Raw genomic sequence first — 19,859 nt, forward strand, 5'->3', positions numbered from 1 at the left:
AAATGCCCTGCTGAGAGCTGAGAGTAGGTGGATCTATTTAATAAATTCAGTCCAACCATATGGGCTGAATGAACAGAATAACTATTATGTTTTTCTGTAAACTTTAAAATGTATACACTGATACAGTAACCATATAGAATAATCAAGAATCATTAGAAACAGATCACGATTAAAAAAGTTGACACAATACAAATGAAACAATATGATATAATACAAATAAGTAAAATACACAAGTAAAGAGTCACAAAAATGAAGTATGTTAAGTGAATACAGTTCTTTCACCCCTTCCCCCAACTTTTCACAAAAGTTAATGTCACAAAAATCTGTTTACAAGAACACATTCACGAACCACTGGAATAGACTGTCTAACCAGTGTTTTCATAATTAACACACAATTAATTTATCACACAGACAACTAAAATAACAAACAGCACTAATTTAAATTGCTAGCTTTGAACTCAATAGCAAGACAATATTCATCACAATATTTACAATCAAGTATCACAAGACACTAGGATAAAACACACAACGAAACAAGGGATGTAACATAAACATGTTCTTCAAATAACGTGAACACTCACAGCACTGTAGAGAGTTAACAAATCTTTTTATTTTATTTTCTCATTTCACATATTAATTTTCACTAACACTTTTATTTAGTTTCACGCAAGAGCACAGTTACATTATAAGACCGTATCTGTTCTTCACTGTAGTACAGCCTAAAACTAATAATTAATATCTATGGCACTGTACTCAGATATTAAACTGCTATTTACATTAGATGAGAAGTTAATCTATTTCCATCATATTAGGAATGTAATTTATCCAAAGAGTAGTTAATGATTAGTCACAATGATCAGCAAAATATCGAAATAATAGTATATGTATCAATAGTTGAACATCATGATAATATCAAATAAGGTAGACCTCCTTAGGAATCAGTATAGAACACTGACCGAATCTGTCATTTAACATACAGACAGCACGCGTAACATCAGCATAGGACACAAACCAATAATCCCCAAATAATGATTGCAAGTAGAAGCTGTCAATCAATGAACCTTGTCTGATCAAGAGCCAATCACAATAGAAGCAAGGCGGGACTTCCGGCTTCAACCGGTATATACTCCCCCAACAACGGCGGCTCGCCGCCTTTGACAAAGCCCGGAGGGGCGAAACTAGTCAGGAGTCACAGCGAGCGTTTGGGCGCTCTCATTTTTTAAAAGCCTAGCACCTCAATGACAATCTAATACTCAATATCTGCTATACGTAGTTAACTTGTTGTACAGTCTGGGTTGTGCCAGACTTAGCTAGAATTTTTGGCTAACTGAAATACAATCAGTCTTACTTATTACTGGGCAGGACAATAGAGAGTATAATAGAACCTACCGAGTCAGTTTCAATCTGAATTGACATGAGTATAGATACCAACCAATTCAAATAGAACTATACTATCCAGTATAGGAATTAGTTACAAGTTTACAGCACAAATTGAATGTAACTGAAATGTGATACAAAATAGAAACACAATAACAGTGCTGCTGCTTTGCAACCAATACTAGATACCACAAAGGATATTGATGCAGCGCTAAGATAAAAGAAAATATTGTAACCCACATTAACTCTATAGTGATATTGTTTAGTGCTGTTGTGCTAATGCTGTATATACCAGTAGTCAAGCAGTGACCGTAACATTAGCTTGACTGAGAGCACTCCCATATTACTTACAAAGTGAATGATAACTGAACAAAATAGTAATAATATAACAACAAGGATTTGCACTGAGTAAACGGTTGGGGATTGTATTGAGCTTAGACATCAGAAAACTATTTTACATATGTGGTCAATATAATATAACACTATAGTGTTGCACACAAAACTTCACAACTATTATTTAGAGTACAGAGTCTAAATAGTATACATCTAGATACAAGCAACACTGAATATTGTTTTTTCAATAAACATCCACATGTTGTACCATTAAACAGTGAGGATATTTGGCCTCACTGAGAGAAATCAATCAGTTATTGTCCTCTCAGAAAATATTTATACAAACAGACACAATTCTGGCTAACACCACATGATCCAGAGTTATTAGGGTAACCAAATATCCTTATATAGGGTGGTAGTCATATCATGACTGCACACATACATTATTTGGACCCAATAGCAGCAGTATAGCAGAACAAAGATAACTCTATTAAGGAGAATATAATTATATACATTAGGCCTTTGATCTAATAAGTCCTCCCAAAGAGTGAACCACTTAATAGATGTCTTGGAGGTGCTAGTGTCGTTTTTAATTTGTGTGTTACCCTTATTTTAAGAGCAATTCATAATAAAAGTTATATTTTAATTTTACCCGTTCTGGAATTACTGCCACAGAGTCTAGGCTAAGAGTGCTTTCAGGTGCATACTTCCAGGAGATATCCACACTCCTTGTGTGGTTCTCCTTAGTTTTCTGAAGTGTATCCAAGTGAATATATCCAATAAAGTTTGTATAGACAAAAGTTTGTTAAAAAAGTAAAAATGTGAAGAGTGAAAAAATATAAAAGATATATATAAAATGATTGAATAAAAATGTGACCAAAAAATCAGTAAATAGGTGTACACCTAAAAAAATGAAAAAATTTATAAAATAGAGAAAAAATAATAATGAAAAGTGTTACAAAGTGTTACAAAGTGTACCCTTTGAGGGTGAATTAGTGAGTGACTGTAATCACAAGGTTAATCCAAAATGAAAAATTCCTATGAAATTAATCCGAAATAGAAAGTTCCTATAAAAACCCAAATAGTGTGTCCTAAACTCAGGTTGTCTATGATGATCTTAAAGGTGTTAAGTTCTCTTTGGTGTATTAAAAATGTTCTCTTCTGAAGTGATGTCCAAAAGTGATGTTCAAAGCCCTAAAATAAAGTAAATAAACATAGTGCAATAAAGCTACTAGCCATATGAGAGTATAGGTAATGTGCTTACCGATTAAATCTGAGCCGTGATATCAGTAGTTCTGTGTCTACGCGTTTCAGTCCTCACCTGGGACCATTCTCAAGACTTACTACTTAATCTGTTTTTGTTTTTGTTTTGACCCCTTACGAACAGAGGCTTTTCCCAGTTTCTGTTCTTTCTTAAATGACAGTGGCATTTTTGCTCACTATTGGATTCACTTTAATTATCCACTCTCTTGTTAAGTGTATTGGGCTTACAAGTGGAAGGCAAAAGTTTGTGCTCAAGTGATATAAGGTTAAATTGTGCTTGTATTACGAGTTGAACGTAAACACGATCACTTGAACGCAATTGTAATTTATACTAGAATGATTATTATTATTATATTCATATTTAATTAAGTGTCTATGTACTTACTGTAAATCTTTGACATTCCAATAATCTGCACATAGCAAAATATGTTCTAAGTATTTCTAAATAGATATTATATATATATATACAAAACACGGAAGGGAACTGCACTCTCATACCGGACCGGGTACACATCCCATGACCCTGCAGCATGCTCAGCCCTGGGTGCCACTGGCACTCACATGAAGCTGTGCTGTCCCCAGACCCACAAGCAGTTAAACCCAGACAGGTCTGGGTGCAAGAACCATAGGGAAAATTACAAAACAAATTAATACAACACACAGAGAAAACCCAGCACTCACTTACAAGCTCTCAGCTAAGATTTAAAAGCAAAAATGGAAAGGTTAGTCACCGCATCTGGCCAAATGGGACAAGCTCAGGTAGCACGTCAAGGTCCTTTCCAATACCTGAGACCCTAAAACAGCCACACTAACCTTTCCATTTTTGCTTTTAAATCTTAGCTGAGAGCTTGTAAGTGAGTGTTGGGTTTTCTCTGTGTGTTGTATATATATATATATAGTCAGGATCCAGCACTCAATATGTCTCCAACCTCCGGGGTGCACTTAAAAAAGTAATACACTGTAGAAATAGAGAAGGCACTCGCCATTTAACAACAATAATTTTAATGAACTTTAAACGTTTTTGGGGTCTCCCCTGTCCTCAGACCTGGTCTGAGGATGGGGGAGACCCTGAAAACGTTTACCGTTCATTAAAATTATCACTGTCAAATGGCGAGGGTCTTCTCTATTTTTACAGTATATATATATATATATATATATATATATATATATATATATATAAATACAGTATATATATATATATCCCTATATACAATCATCATTATGTGTATAGGTACAAAAACAAACAAACAGATATATGTAGAAATATATATTAATGAATAAATAGAACATATTCTTTTATGTGAAGAACATTGGAATGTGAAATATTCATATTTTCATGTCGGGTTAGCACACGTTAGAATATGTGGTCGGGTTAGCTCACTTGAGAATATGTGGTCAGATTAGCGCACTTGAAAACATGAATTTTAGTTAGCGAGCGAATAGGGTGTTCGTTTTTTCCCCACACTTTTTTTGCTCCATTGACTTCTATGGGAAATAATCCAGATAGAGGGAGGTCCAAAGAGGCTAACGTGGTTAAAAATATACAAATGTAAAAACTTAAAAATACATATAACAATAGTGAAAATGGAAGTTCAATATATGATGTCCCAGAGTTGGCAATATAAGCCAATGTGCACAAAAAATTGTCCCTCGACAACTTTCTAGGTGAAATTCCTAATGTGTTTCCCAACAGGAAAAAATGATAAATATAAAAATAAAAGTAAAATATAATGAAATATGATAATAGGTATTAGTGTTCATGTTATTCTTAATAGATTCCTAGTGAAAAAAAACAACAACAAAAAAGTGTAAAAAATCCTTAATGAAAAAAAACTGTAAAAATAAAAAACAACAATATCGCAAGTATACAATCCAGCCCTATATTGGAGTAAGACTTACCAATTTAGGAACCTTGAGCAGTTCCCTTCTACATGTTTCGGCCCTAACGTGGGCCTTTTTCAAGATGGTGGGGCATATTTATCAAGCTCTGTATGGAGCTTGAGGCACCTTGTTTCTAAAGATCGCTGCTCCATAACCTGTCTGCCTGCTCTGAGGCGGGGGACAGAAATCAACCCGATTGAATACACACAAGAACTGCTGGAGCAATGATAAATGCAGACAGTGTATGCTGTCTGCATTTATCGATGTGCAGCGGACATGGTCTGCTATATCTGATCATGTCCACTCACACCATAGTAAATAGGCCCCGGTGACTGCTCTAATTCTCTGAAATAAATAGCGGGTAACTCAATTTTCCCGCCAAAACATATTGTCCTTAAACCGGCCATTATATCTATTTGTGTGTTCAGTTCAGTGTGTTGAATTTCTGGTTCCGGTCTTGAACTTCCTTTTCCGGTTTTGAACTCCAGGTTCTAGTTTTTATTTTACAGAGCATTATATGAATTTATATGAATTGTATTATCCTTATTGGCTCATATAGGCAGCCAGTTATTCATAACTCTTTATTACTAGGAATGGGCTTGAGTGGTATCATATGTTATACATTTATAAGATGTTTACAAGTATAACAATTTGATTTGTATTGCAAGATTTAAATTGTAAATTGAAATGTAGATATAAACCTAAGATTACTAAATCATATATGCTAAAGTGCTAAAATTAAAAAAAATTACAAAATTGATAAAATTAAAGTGGGGATTAAAATTCATATCTACATTTTATATCTACCTTTCAATTTACAATTTAAATTTTGCAATACAAATCAAATTGTTATACTTGTAAAGTTCTTATAATTGTATAATGTATGATATTACTCAAGCCCATTCCTAGTTATAAAGAATTATGAATAACTGGCTGCCTATATGAGCCGATAAGGATACTACAATTCCCATAACACACTTTAAAATAAAAACCAGAACCAGAAGTTCAAATCATAACCGAAAGTCAAAAACACCGGAATCAGAAGATCACAACCAGAACCGGAAGTCAAAAAACGGAACCGGAAATTCAGACATTTCCATTTTGTTTAAGGGCATAAGCTGAACACACATAAAGATATTTTAGAATTAAATGGGTTTGGGGGTGGCAGAGTTAAATAAAGTACCAGGTAACATCTATATTCTCATATATTAAGTATAAATCTAATGTATTGAGTTAAAATATTATTGGAGACAGTACCTGTTATGGATTACTGATTATGAGCAACATACAACAACTAGTTAAACTAATTGTAATAAAGAGTACAATAAAGTTTGAAAGAAAAAGCAGTTCCACAAATATTGAGTGAAGGTTAACTCTGCTGTTTCAGAGATTATCTAAATGTTAAAAATGTTCCATACCACTCATACATATAATCTTTATTAGAATCAACTAGGAACATACATGCATACTGTAGCTTAAGATAAAAGTTAAAAACACTTAAACTCAGTGGATTTTCAAATAGCAATCAGTTATAGAGAGAATGATAGGTAATATTTAACAGTCCTCTGTCAGGCAAATATTATAGTAAACTAAGCCCTTACAATCCGAGGGATATATTAAAGGAACATGACACCAACATTGTTTCTTTCATGATTTAGAAAGAGAATGCAATTTTAAACATCTTTCTAATTTACTTATATTATCTAATTTGTTTTATTCTCTTGATATTCTTTGCAGAAAAGCATATCTAGATATGCTCAGCAGCTGCTGATTGGTTGCTGCACATAGAAGCCTTGTGTGATTGGCTCACCATGTGCATTGGTTTTTCTTCAACTAAGGATATCTAAAAAATGAAGCAAAATAAATAATAGAAGTAAATTGTAATGTTGTTTAAATTTCTATTCTCTATCTGAATCATGAAAGAAAGATTTTGGGTTTAGTGGCCCTTTAATGTTAAATCTATTATGAATAAAGACTAGAGGCTGTATTATTGACCACTATGATTTCAGTTATATTGTTATTAACCACAAGAGTAAGCTGATTAAAAAACGAACAGGAGAGACAGAGCTGCTCCTGTCGGACCCCTGATGCACACTTCACGAAGAGGCAGTGAGCACTAGAAAAGATAACATTTAACAGACTTACAATAGTTAGTAATAGTGCCTCAAGCTCTGGAATATACCCCTGTAAAAACCAAATAATATACTGATGCAGGCATGTAATGAAAATAGCAGATTGCAGAAGTAGTACATTAGCCCGCAATTACTACTAACGTTTCTACTAACAGCTATACGAATTAGAACATCAGAGTGAGAAAAACAGCATTCCGGAAACAAGTTAAGATCTCTCTCCCACTCACCCCCACCGGTTGGCTGGAAGAGTAACATACAGTTATATACAGATACCGGAAAAAAAATCTCTGTCTGTAGAAATACATGCTGATCGTCTGGTTCTGTTTGTGGTGAGTATGATGTTGCGGGTATGAGTGGTAATCAGTTACCCGCTACTTTACATACATTAATAATTAGGGAGCAAAAAATAAAAATAATAGAAGAACTAAAACAAAACAACATACAATATAGGGATATTTTACAGTTGAATACAAACTAGCCAAACTGCAAAGATACGCTCCTATTTAGACAATAAATCTGAGTAACGAAGAGGCAGTGAGCACTAGAAAAGATAACATTTAACAGACTTACAATAGTTAGTAATAGTGCCTCAAGCTCTGAAATATACCCCTGTAAAAACCAAATAACATACTGATGCAGGCATGTAATGAAAATAGCAGATTGCAGAAGTAGTACATTAGCCCGCAATTACAATGATCCAGCAATCTGTCAGTCCATACCCCTAGCTTTGCAATCATATTCTAAGGTGTCTCTGACTTGACAGCCACTCTGTTTCTCCAGGTAGCCCGCAGCCCCCCAAACAGCCACCGGATCCGTCAGTCTGTTCAGTGTGTATGTGCACGCCATAGCAGAAAGTCTTGCAGCAGCCATTGGAAAGTACAGGGCAGATCTTCCCCTCATGTATTCAGAATGTGTGGTCATCCAGAGCCCTGGCTGCACAGAGGGCCGGTCCTCTGTCTTTATAGATAGGCATAAGGAAGCGGTATGGTGTGGAGCTTCTATAGTGTAGGTACTCCCAGCGAATTCTGAATTGCAGTAAGTAGCCCCATTAGACACAGAGTATATCCAAGGAGTGCAGGTTAGAGCTCCCCCATTAAGGGGGTCAGTCTGTGTGTCGTCCGACCTCATGGCGTCACATGCATAGTCGTGCCTTGACTGTTGTTGATAGTGCAAATCATTATTAGCTATCGTGGTGGTAATTACTAGTAACGGTGCTTCATCCTTTCTTGTGGGGCAGGAGCTCTTAACTGGCTGAACCACCGCATGCAGACTTGCGTAGCTAAGGAATAAGCTCTCAAACATAGACATAAAGGCTGAGGGGTTTCCCGGACAGCTTGTCTGTCAAGGGAGAAGCAGATGGCATAGAAGAATGATGAAACTGCTGGGATTAGAAGAGAGTTTCTTCAGAGCCAAAGAGACTTGCAGCCATCTTCTAGAGCCGCCCACTGGAAGTCAAGGGCAATATGTTTTGGTGGGAAAATGGAGTTACCCGATTGGCCAATACAGGCTATTTATTTCAGAGAATTAGAGCAGTCACCATCTTGAAAAAAAGCCCACGTTAGTGCCGAAACACATAGAAGGGAACTGCTTGAGCTTTCTAAATTGGTAAGCATTACTCCAAAAAAGGGCTGGATTGTTACTTGCGATATTGCACTATGTTGTTTTTTTATTTTACTGCTTTTTTTTTCACTAAGGAATCTATTAAGGATAACACAGACACTATTACCTATTATCATTTTTCATTATTTTTGACTTGTTTTATATTTATCATTTTTTCCTGTTGGGACACACATTAGGAATTTCACCTAGAAAGTTCACATCACGTTGAAGGGACAATCTTTTGTGCACATTGGCTTATATAGCCAACTCTAGGACATTATATATTGAACTTCCATTTTAACTATTGTTATATATATTATGTTTTAACTGATAGGGTGCCCTACTGATATTTACTTTAGCCTCTTTGGTCCTCCCTCCATATGGATTATTGTATATTTTGAAAGGTTTTAGGGACTTTTTTGGGGAGCTTGTGGTTTCATAGGTGTAGGTGCTTTAATTACCAAACTATACACATTCTATGGGGGAATACGTTATTGTGACACAATAATCTAATTGCACTTGAAGTAAGCTGTTTGTGGGTGTCAGGTCAGCGTGAAAGTGATAACTTTTTACTTTCAACTCACAATACGAGTGCAACCAAACGCAAACAAAAAGTTTACTTCTAGCACAATTATATAGTGCTCCAATCGTAATCTGACCCATTATACACTGTTTTAACAGAAAAACAGACATTTCTTGTGATATCCTATACGGGTATTTATCTTTATAATCATTTCTACATAACTAGTGTAGCTAAAGAAAAATACCTCAAAATAATTTCTTGGTTTTTCTGATTTTAGGAATACTGCATATGTCTAGGTTTCCAAGTTATTTATAGAAAATGTGGGCAAAATTCTACAAAGATGGAATTATTAGTTTAACGCTAAAATTTGCAATTCTTAGAAAACTCTTAAAAGCTAAATAGTGGTCACCCAATTCAAAACTGCTAAACAAAATTATATATTTGTAGAATTTAGACACCCATGGGTATTTACCTATGACACTTCATATTTAACCCTTTTATCACCAAGGACAGAAAATACAATTTAGGGGTAAAAACACACGCACAAAAATAAAATGATTAAAAAAAATAAACTTTGCTAAAATATATTTAACATTTGTTTACTATACTTGTTCACTGGGACAAAAGGGTAGGAATCCAAAACAAGCCATTGTTAATGTTAACAAGAAAAACCAGAAAGGTGGGGAAAAACACCCTACTCGCACACAAACCTGATGACATATTCTCAAGTTCAGTTACCAAACATGAAAATATGAATATTTTACAATCCAATGTTCTTCACATAGCAGAATATGTTCTATTTATTCATTAATACATATTAATTTATATATTTGATGTTTTTTGGTACAATATATATTTACCTATACATATAGGTGATTATATATAGGTATAGATATATACATGAAAGTGGAAGGTGTGGATTGGCGCTGCCTAGGTGATATATAGTCCAAAAACTAACAATTGAATATTTTCTTTTGTTTACAATAAAGCCTCAGATGTTCATATTTCTCCAATTAATGACATTTTTCCTGCAAGTAATAAAACCTGTGTGCAAAAGTGGGTACTTACAGGAAAATACCTCAATCTGTATGAGGTAAGTTGAATGTGTCCAGAGAGAGCCCCTGGTGGCACTGTTGGATCCGCCGCAATTGTGTGTGTATTTAGAGGATTGTCCAGTCTGCTTCAGTGTATCTTTTAGTACAGTACCGAAATAATACTGCCAATATAGGTACAAACAATATGGTTAATTCTTATAGTTCAAAAGAGTCACATTTTTTTTTATTTATATAAACATAATAAACTAAAACAGAGTGCCTGTTTTACAAGAAGATCTACAAATGGTATGAACCTCTATTTTCAACAATATTATTTTGCTAAAATGCAACAAAGAAAGCACAGGGAGCCCTATTATGTTCCAGAACTAACAATAGCTAAGAAACCTAATTCACAGGTAGAAATTAAATATTGTATAATAGAAAATTAGTGAGCCTACAATAAAAAAAGAGAAGGACAATGTTGGACCTAAAAAAACAACATGGTGAATATATAAAATAGTGGAGGGCCCTTAAGTAAAGAAATATATGAATGAGACAGTGGGTTCCATGTATTATAAGGCAAGCAGACAAGCTTCTCAACTTGAGAAGTTGTCCACTAGCTCTGCAGCATATGTGCAGCGGATACTGTTCGTCCGCTGCCCCTATGTATCCTTACATACTCATGTGTAAAGCCCGCCCCTTCTCTTATAGAATCAATCATGTGATTGCAGGGCCTGTCAATCCCCCCAAGCAAATGAGTTTGGGGTGATTTATTTTTGCCACCTAAGAGGTGGCAAAGAGCATAATAAGCAGAGGTCTAATGAACACTGCTTCTTAGATTGCCAAAAGTATTCTTGTATGTGCAAACCTTCCCCTGATCCAGAGCCTCTTACCCTGCTTTCAGCATAGAGCCCATTACATGCATACTGATAAAAGTTTAATTAGTTTGCAAGTCTGTAATATACCAAATATTGGTATACTTATAGCTAGATTAAAGTATTTATTGTATAGGAATAGGAACACACAGAGGAATACTAAATGGACAGTTGATTTCTAATAACAATTACTTTAGAGCAATATCCTGTCAGCTCTATTAAATTGAGAGGTGTAATTTAAATCTTAATAAGCAGTTATATGTAATATCTACATTATAGACATACCAAGTAACCATGCCTTGAGATGATGTTAAAAAAAAAATATTCTGATCACGCTACACCATCTTGGCAGCAGACAGTGCAGCTACTGAAGACACTACAAGATGATTAATATTATAATAGTCTAGAAGGCAGACAAAAATTTAAGAACTGTACAGCAGGGCTGTAATCAGTAACCTCATGGGAACAATAACAGTCAATGGTCAATTACTATATATTTCAATAATAATGGTCTACAGCCCCCAAAGAAAAAGATAAACTTAACCAAATCAGTAAGTGTCAAATGACACTTTAAGTGCACATATACATTGGTTAGGAAAAACATGCTGAGCATCTCTAACATGTCATAGATAGGGCTAGGTAACCTTAAACATCTAAGGGGCATTGAATGTCCTGTCAGGAAAGATACACAAGTGAGGCTAGTATCCGTAAGACTTTATCCAATCCCCTATCTTATAAAAGCTGTCTTCATATTAGTTATAATGAAGCAGTTCCAAAATAAGTCCTTAGGAAAATACAATCACCGAAATTGAAATACAATTGTAAGAAGTTAGTAAAGTGTCTTACCACACTGGCAGCAGTGAACATCTGAGTCTATCAAAATAGCATTGCTAAGGTCTCATAAAAAAGTGTTGTTAAAAGACATAACTTATTAAAGAAGCACAACTAGATTTGAATAGGTAATTAATGTGACACACAGAACACTGTTTGCTGTTTCCACTATCCAAGAGCCTTCCACTGGGTCAACAGGGGGAACATGCAGTGCAGATAGGTATCACTGTGTGAAAGGCCAGCATTGGAAGAGATCTCCATGTCACAGGTACTATCACTCTCACAAGATGTTTGGCATTCAGGCTCTTGTGCCTCTAATACAAAACCAGGAGAGACTTTCTCAAAGGCTGCCATAAACAGGCATTCCAGCTTTAGGAAATGTTCATCGAGGAGAAGCAGAATAAATCAGGTAAACCTTAAAATGTATAGATAGCTATAGCGTAGTATTGAAGATGGTGTGGTACAACTCAGAAAAAAACTCAGCTGTACAGTAGTTGTCAGTCTAATGCTGACAGTGTCACCCAGATCACCAGGGGGTGGCAAGGTCTTGCGATGAGGCCGCCACCTAAGGTTTTCAGCCATCTAGACCAGGGAGCAAAGATTATGTATACAACAATAGAGGTATCTGTCTAACCCGCTTATCGCAAGGAAGCTGTATCATATATTATCAACTTATGATGATGCTGTGGTCCATCAATAATCTACGGATTAGCAATTTCATTTAGGTAGTCTCTGGTTTTGCAACCATGATCAGTCGCTGCCCAGACACGTCCCCTATTGCTACAATGTTTTAATACATATACCATAAGTTATTTTTTAATGAGCCATGCCTACGTTTTTGCCCTCTGTGTCTGACCAATGTTTGCTCCAGCACTACTGATTCTGGATAGCTAGTTATTTTCCTGAGGTTTTACTGATGTTTTTTTCATTACAGGGCTAGACAGTTCCCATGGAACTTGTGGAGTAATGATAGAGAGAGGCTGTAGCAGTGGACAATTCAGTGGTGGACAAGTCTACTTGGTGAGTGGTTACATCTAGTGATTAGTGATTTGTTTGATATTAGGCAATACAAATAATCTCAGCTCTGCTAGAAATAAAACAGCAAATTATTTCCTTATTTATCTTTAACCCCTTAAGGACCAGTGCTGTACCCTGCTGACAGCACTAAGATTGTGCTATTACATAGCAGGGCAGAACACCGAAGCAGAGAGGGACTTGTACCCTATTATTTAATATGCCAACCGACATTTGTTAAATCGGCAGCCAAATGTAAAAAATTGATAATATGAGTAAATTAGAAAGTTGCTTAAAATTGTATCAACTATCTGAATCATGAAATTAAAAAAAATGGATTAAGTATCCCTTTAAGTGGCTGACAAAGCACTGATACATTCATTATTGTGCATAACTATAATCAACCTTACAGCTGCACATGTTCATTAATTAACAGCTTGTCTTTTGCACTCAGGGATTTGGTATTGGTCTTCCATTGCAGCTTAGCTTCAGTCTTAATTGTTCACTTATCTGCTACCTCCCACATATGACTTTTGTTGGACTTTTCTACTTCTTCAGATTTAAACCCTGCCTTTTTTATGTTTTCTTCCATAGACATCAATGGAGAGAAAGTGTTAGAAAGAAAGTAACACCTGCGACCGCGGAATGGCAGTCGCCATAACGCAATCCAAATTGATGTCTATGGGGAAAAGAAAGTTATGTAAAAACCTAACACCCTAACATAAACCCCTAGTTTAAATACCCCCAATCCGCTGCCCACCGACATCACCGACACTAAATAAAGTGATTAACCCCTAAACCGCTGCCCCCCCCACATTGCTAACACCTAAATATAGTTATTAACCCCTAAACCGCCGACCCCCCACATCGCTACTAAAAAAAATAAACCTATTAACCCCTAAACCACTGCCCCCCCACATCGCTACTAATAATATAAACCTAATAACCTTTAAACCGCCATCCCCCACAACCCAATAAACCTAATTAAACTATTAACCCCTAAACCACCATCCCCCCACAATTCAAATAACTAATTTTATCACTAAGCCCCCTCACCTAACACCCCCTAAAGTAACCTCAATTACATAAAATAAAAAAATACTAAGTTAAAATTAAAATAAAAAATCCTAACTTTACTTTAAAAAAAATAAGATGAAATTAAAATAAATAAATCTAAAATTAAAAGCCCCCCCAAAATAAAAACACCCCTAATCTAACACTACGCTGGCTGTTTAGGGGTTATTGTTTAATTAGGTTTATTGCATTGTGGGGGTGGTGGTTTAGGGATTAATAGGTTTATTATAGTAGTAGCGATGTTGGGGGCCCACGGTTTAGGCGTTAATAACATTATTTAGGTGTAAGAGATGTGGGGGCCAGCGGTTTAGGTGTTAATAGGTTTATTTAGTTTTGGCTATGTTGGGGGTCGGCGATTATGGGTTAATAGGTTTAATATAGTATTTGTGATGCTGGGGGTGGCGGTTTAGGGGTTAATAGTATAGTTTATGGGTATTAGTGTACTTTGTCACATTTTAGTTATGAGTTTTGTGAAACATTTTTGGTTCACAAAATCCATAACTACTGGTCTCAGATAGCGGAATGGAACGCGGCAGTATAAGCTATAACGCTAGCGTTAAAGCCGGACCACACAACCTGTAATACAGGCGCAATGAAAATTCTGCACTCAAAACTAATTTTTTGAGTGCGGAATGGAGAGTTGCGTTAAGGCTAAAAAGCTAGCGGTATAGCCATACTGTCACAACTTGTAATACTGGAGGCCTGCATATTCTGTGCGGCATGGCCAATTTTTTTAGCGGTATAGACGTAACGCAAACATTTTAATCATCCTTTTTTCCAACTGATTTTTGCAAGTCTGCAAGAAACCTGCTTTGCACAATCTGGCCTGTTTTACAACCTGTTCTATTTGGAAACAATAATTATTATTATTATTATTATTATTATTATTATTATCTTTGTATGTAATGTGTCAAGAGAATCTGCAGTGCTATACAGGGAGTACAAAAAATAAGACAGGAATAAACAGTCTGAAGCAGAAGGATTATAAGGCCCTGCGCCCTAGGGAGCTTGAAGCTAAGAGGTAATTGCTGGAAACAAAAGGTATAAGTAAAACTCAGAAGGAGCTGATATGATTTATACATAAGTGACCTTTGAAGGCTTTAAGTCTAGGATGTTCTACCTCTCCAAGCAGATAAGAGACTGCAGTACTTTGTTTTGATTAGCGTCATGTGCTGTCAGTCTGAAAACAAGAGATGCTTTGGGAAGGAAGAATTGTATTCAATCATAATCAACACTATCTGCGATGTTTACTTTTCTTCTTTTACTGTACACTCAATCAACCACAAATAGGGTGATACCAGATGTGAATGAGAAATCCATTTAACATAAAGTAAATTTTTTGACAGTGAGGATTCATAGAATCTTCTTTATAGAGAAGATTGTTAGAACCTTGTTATCATTTTTTTTATCTGATTTACTTTTAATAAAAACAAAGCAAAACCTCCACTATTACTCAAGTCATAGAATTATAAGAAACTAGTCCTAAAGCCCGTGTACATGGGCCATTTTTTCAGTACGGCGGTCCCACCCCTTAGTTTCTCTCTCTCTGTCCCCCTCTCTTTTGTGCTCTTTCTCTGTCCCCCTCTTGTATATATACTCTCTCTCTCTGCCCCCCTCTTTTTTGTGCTCTCTCTGTCCCCTTTCCTTTTATGCTCTCTCCCCCTCTCTTTTGTGCTCTCTGTCTCTCCCCCCTCTCTTCTGTGCTTTCTCTCTCTCTTCCCTCTCTTTAGTGCTCTCTCGCTCTCCCCTCTCTTTTCTGCTCTATCACTCCCCCCTCTCTTTTGTGCTCTCTCCCCCTTCTCTTTTGTGCTCTCTCTCTCCCCCTCTCTTCTTTGCTCTCTGTCTCTCCCCCCTCTCTTCTGTGCTCTCTCTCTCTCTTCCCTCTCTTTAGTGCTCTCTCGCTCCCCCCTCTCTTTTGTGCTCTCTCTCTCTTCCCTCTCTTTAGTGCTCTCTCGCTTCCCCCTCTCTTTTGTGCTCTCTCGCTCCCCCCTCTCTTTTGTGCTCTCTTGCTCCCCCCTCTCTTTTGTGCTCTCTCTCTCCCCCTTCTCTTTTGTGCTCTCTCTTTCCCCCTTTTCTTTTGTGCTCTCTCTCTCCCCCCTCTATTTTATGCTCTCTCTCCCCTCTATTTTGTGCTCTCTTTCTCTCCCCCTCTCTTTTGTGCTCTCTTTCTCTCCACTCTCTTTTGTGCTCTCTTTCCCCCCTCTCTTTTGTGCTCTCTCTTCCCCCTCTCGAAGCTGCATCCAGGTGGATTCCAAAAATGGCAGGGCGGTCACCACCCTGCTATTTTCAGAATCCATCTGGATGCAGCGTAGGCAAACCCAAGGCCTAAAAAAACAACAACAAATAAAAAACATGCAACTGCACAAAATAAGAAAAAACACGTAACCGCCCGCAAGAAATGATTTGAAAAAAAATTACCGCCTGCACGACATAGCAAAACAAAACTAACCACCTGCATGAAGTATTAACAAACACCTAAATCGCAAATCCCCACATCGCAATAAACCTAATTAACCTATTAACCCCTGAACCGCCAAACCCCCACATCGCAATAAACCGAATTAAAGGGACAGTCAAGTCCAAAATAAACTTTCATGTTTCAAATAGTGCATGTAATTTTAAACAACTTCCAATTTACTTTTATCACCAATTTTGATTTGTTCTCTTGGTATTCTTAGTTGAAAGCTAAACCTAGGAAGTTTTATATGATAACTTCTAAGCCCTTGAAGGCCGCCTCTTATCACATGCTTTTTTTATTTGCTTTTCACAACAGGGGTGAGCTAGTTCATGTCAGCCATATAGATAATAAGACTAAGTCGATTGCGCTATATTCTGATCTATGCTTTGGTATGCTGTAAAGGTAGTAATCTTACAAGTTTTATAATAATGTAATAAGCCACAGCAAAACATATAATCAGTTCTACTGTATTCTATCAATTATATATGTAATATATAATAACTGTACTTTATTGATATATTTTCAATACCTTTTTTGTACCTAGAAAATTACTTAGTATTCAAATTTGAATACATACTTTTTATACACAATGATCTATATGGGTTACCGCTAGAGTCACAGTACCTCTGATTTTAGTGTCCATACATAGTATATATTTTAGAATGGATTACTCAAATGAATGTCCAAATGCTTCAAAGTCTTTGTATAAAAGGGCCTTGATTCCTTTCAAACCCTGATGAATATCACTTAGAATAATGGACAATTAAGATGCCTGTCCTGTACTGCTTTAGTCCAGCCTGGTGATTCCCAACCTTGGCTCCGTTTGTGGTTACATAAAAAAGAAAAAGAAAAAAAGTGCACAAGGCAAAACTCAAGTGAAAGATTTTAATATAACAGATTGCACATGCAGAGGCTATTGCACTTACTAGAAATTTGTAAATAAAAAGCCTTCAGATAAAGCGTTCAATTGGTTGCACTCCTAGTCACTCACTATAGGCTGAGATGGACTGCCTCTTACTGCTGCATCAAAGCGTCAAACAGGGTTTTCTGGATACCCTGTGAGCATGCTTGGTGACTTTGTGAGGACAATGAGACTTCAAGACAAGGACACTTCCAAACTGTCAGCTGGTCCCTGATGTGTTTCCCCCAGTCAATGGACAGGCTTCTTCAAGAGGATAAAAAAAATGGATGTCTCTATAGTTGCGCCCTTTTTATTTTGATGGGCTGTCTACCAATCAAATCATGCGGGTGTGTCTGTCAGCTACCAATTGTAACAGTCCATGGTTTTTATAAAACAACAGAACCATGTAATGCATTAGATATATGCAACATTAAATACTGAGGATCGCCGCTGAGAATCCACGCATCAGGGAAGACAGCTCCGCACCACCGCTCCATGCCGCCTTCGTTCCAGATGAAGATAGAAGATGATGGAGCCGCCTGGAAGAAGACCTTCTCCACTAGACTTCAGGAACATTGAGTACCTATTTGGGGCTTAGTCTTTAGCTTTTTTTTATTTCTTTCATGTAATTGGCAAGAGTCCATGAGCTAGTGATGTATGGGATATACAATCCTACCAGGAGAGGAAAAGTTTCCCAAACCTCAAAATGCCTATAAATACACCCCTCACCACACCCACAATTCAGTTTTACAAACTTTGCCTCCTATGGAGGTGGTGAAGTAAGCTTGTGCTAAGATTTCTACGTTGACATGCGCTTCTCAGCATTTTGAAGCCTGATTCCTCTCAGAGTACAGCGAATGTCAGAGGGACGTAGAGAATATTACCTATTGAATGCAATGATTTTCCTAACGGGGGTCTTTTTCATAGGTTCTCTGTTATCAGTCGTAGAGATTCATCTCATACCTCCCTTTTCAGATCGATGATATACTCTCATATACCATTACCTCTACTGATAACTGTTTCAGTACTGGTTTGGCTATCTGCTATATGTGGATGGGTGTATTTGGGTAAGTATGTTTTTATTTCTTAAGACACCTCAGCTCACTTTATGCATTTATATAAATATAGGTATTGTACTTATATTTGCCATGAGTCAGGTTCATGTATTTCCTTTTGCAGATTGTCAATTTCATATTTTGAGAAATATTTTTCTTACCTGGGGTTTAGTCTTTTTTTCAAATGACTACTTGTTCATGCTACACTTTATTGCGTCATTTTTGGCGCGAAATGAACCCTGGGGTTCACACAGGGTTGCGTCGCTAGTGACGCCAAAAAAAATTTCAGTTAAGTTGTGCATCATACTTGGCGCCAAATTTTTTTCATTATTTATTGCCCTTTTGCCTCTTGCCTTTTGCTATGTCAGAGGACTATGCTATTTGTTTTTTTTTGCCATTCCTGAAACAGTCATATAAGGAAATTGATAATTTTGCTTTATATATTGTTTTTTCTTTTACATTTTGCAAGATGTCTCAATCTGATCCTGCCTCAGGAGTATCTACTGGAACTTTGCTGCCTGACATTGGTTCTACCAAAGCTAAGTGCATTTGTTGTAAAATTGTGGAGATTATGGCCTCTAGTTATCAACGTGTCTACTTACCTGCCTTCGCCGGCCCAATACGCCCGCCTAAGCTCGCCTCACATCGTCGCTGCGGACCTGAATACACTCGCCAAAGTTATCAAAAAAGCTGTCAAAAAGCCGCGCACCAAGTACGGGGCGATGAGCAGCGGACTGTGATAGTTATCACTCATCTGATCTCGCTGCTCTTCGGCCGCAACCTATATTAAACTTATTAACCCCTAATCCCCCCCCCTACACCTTCGCCACCTATAATACATTTATTAACCCCTATCCTGCCCCCCTATACCGCCGCAACCTATAATAAAATTATTAACCTCTAAACCTAAGTCTAACCGTAACCCTAACACCCCCCTAACTTAAATATTAATTAAATAAATTTAAATAAATATCACTCTTATTAAATTAGTTATTCCTATTTAAAACTAAATACTTACCTGTAAAATAAACCCTAGGATAGCTACAATGTAATTAATAATTATATTGTAGCTATTTTAGGATTTATATTTATTTTACAGGTAACTTTGTATTTATTTTAACTAGGTAGAATAGTTATTAAATAGTTATTAACTATTTAATAACTACCTAGCTAAAAGAAATACAAAATTACCTGTAAAATAAATCCTAACCTAAGTTACAATTAAACCTAACACTACACTATCATTAAATAAATTAAATTAATTATCTACAAATACCTACAATTAAATACAATTAAATAAACTAACTAAAGTACAAAAATAAAAAAAACTAAGTTACAAAAAATAAAAAAATATTACAAGATTTTTAAGCTAATTACACCTAATCTAAGCCCCCTAATAAAATTACAAAGCCCCCCAAAATAAAAAAAATGCCCTTCCCTATTCTATATTATGAAAGTTAACAGCTCTATTACCTTACCAGCCCTTAAAAGGGCCTTTTGCGGGGCATG

This window comes from Bombina bombina, chromosome 2, assembly GCF_027579735.1.
Source record: "Bombina bombina isolate aBomBom1 chromosome 2, aBomBom1.pri, whole genome shotgun sequence".
NCBI classification, from domain to species: Eukaryota; Metazoa; Chordata; class Amphibia; order Anura; family Bombinatoridae; genus Bombina; species Bombina bombina.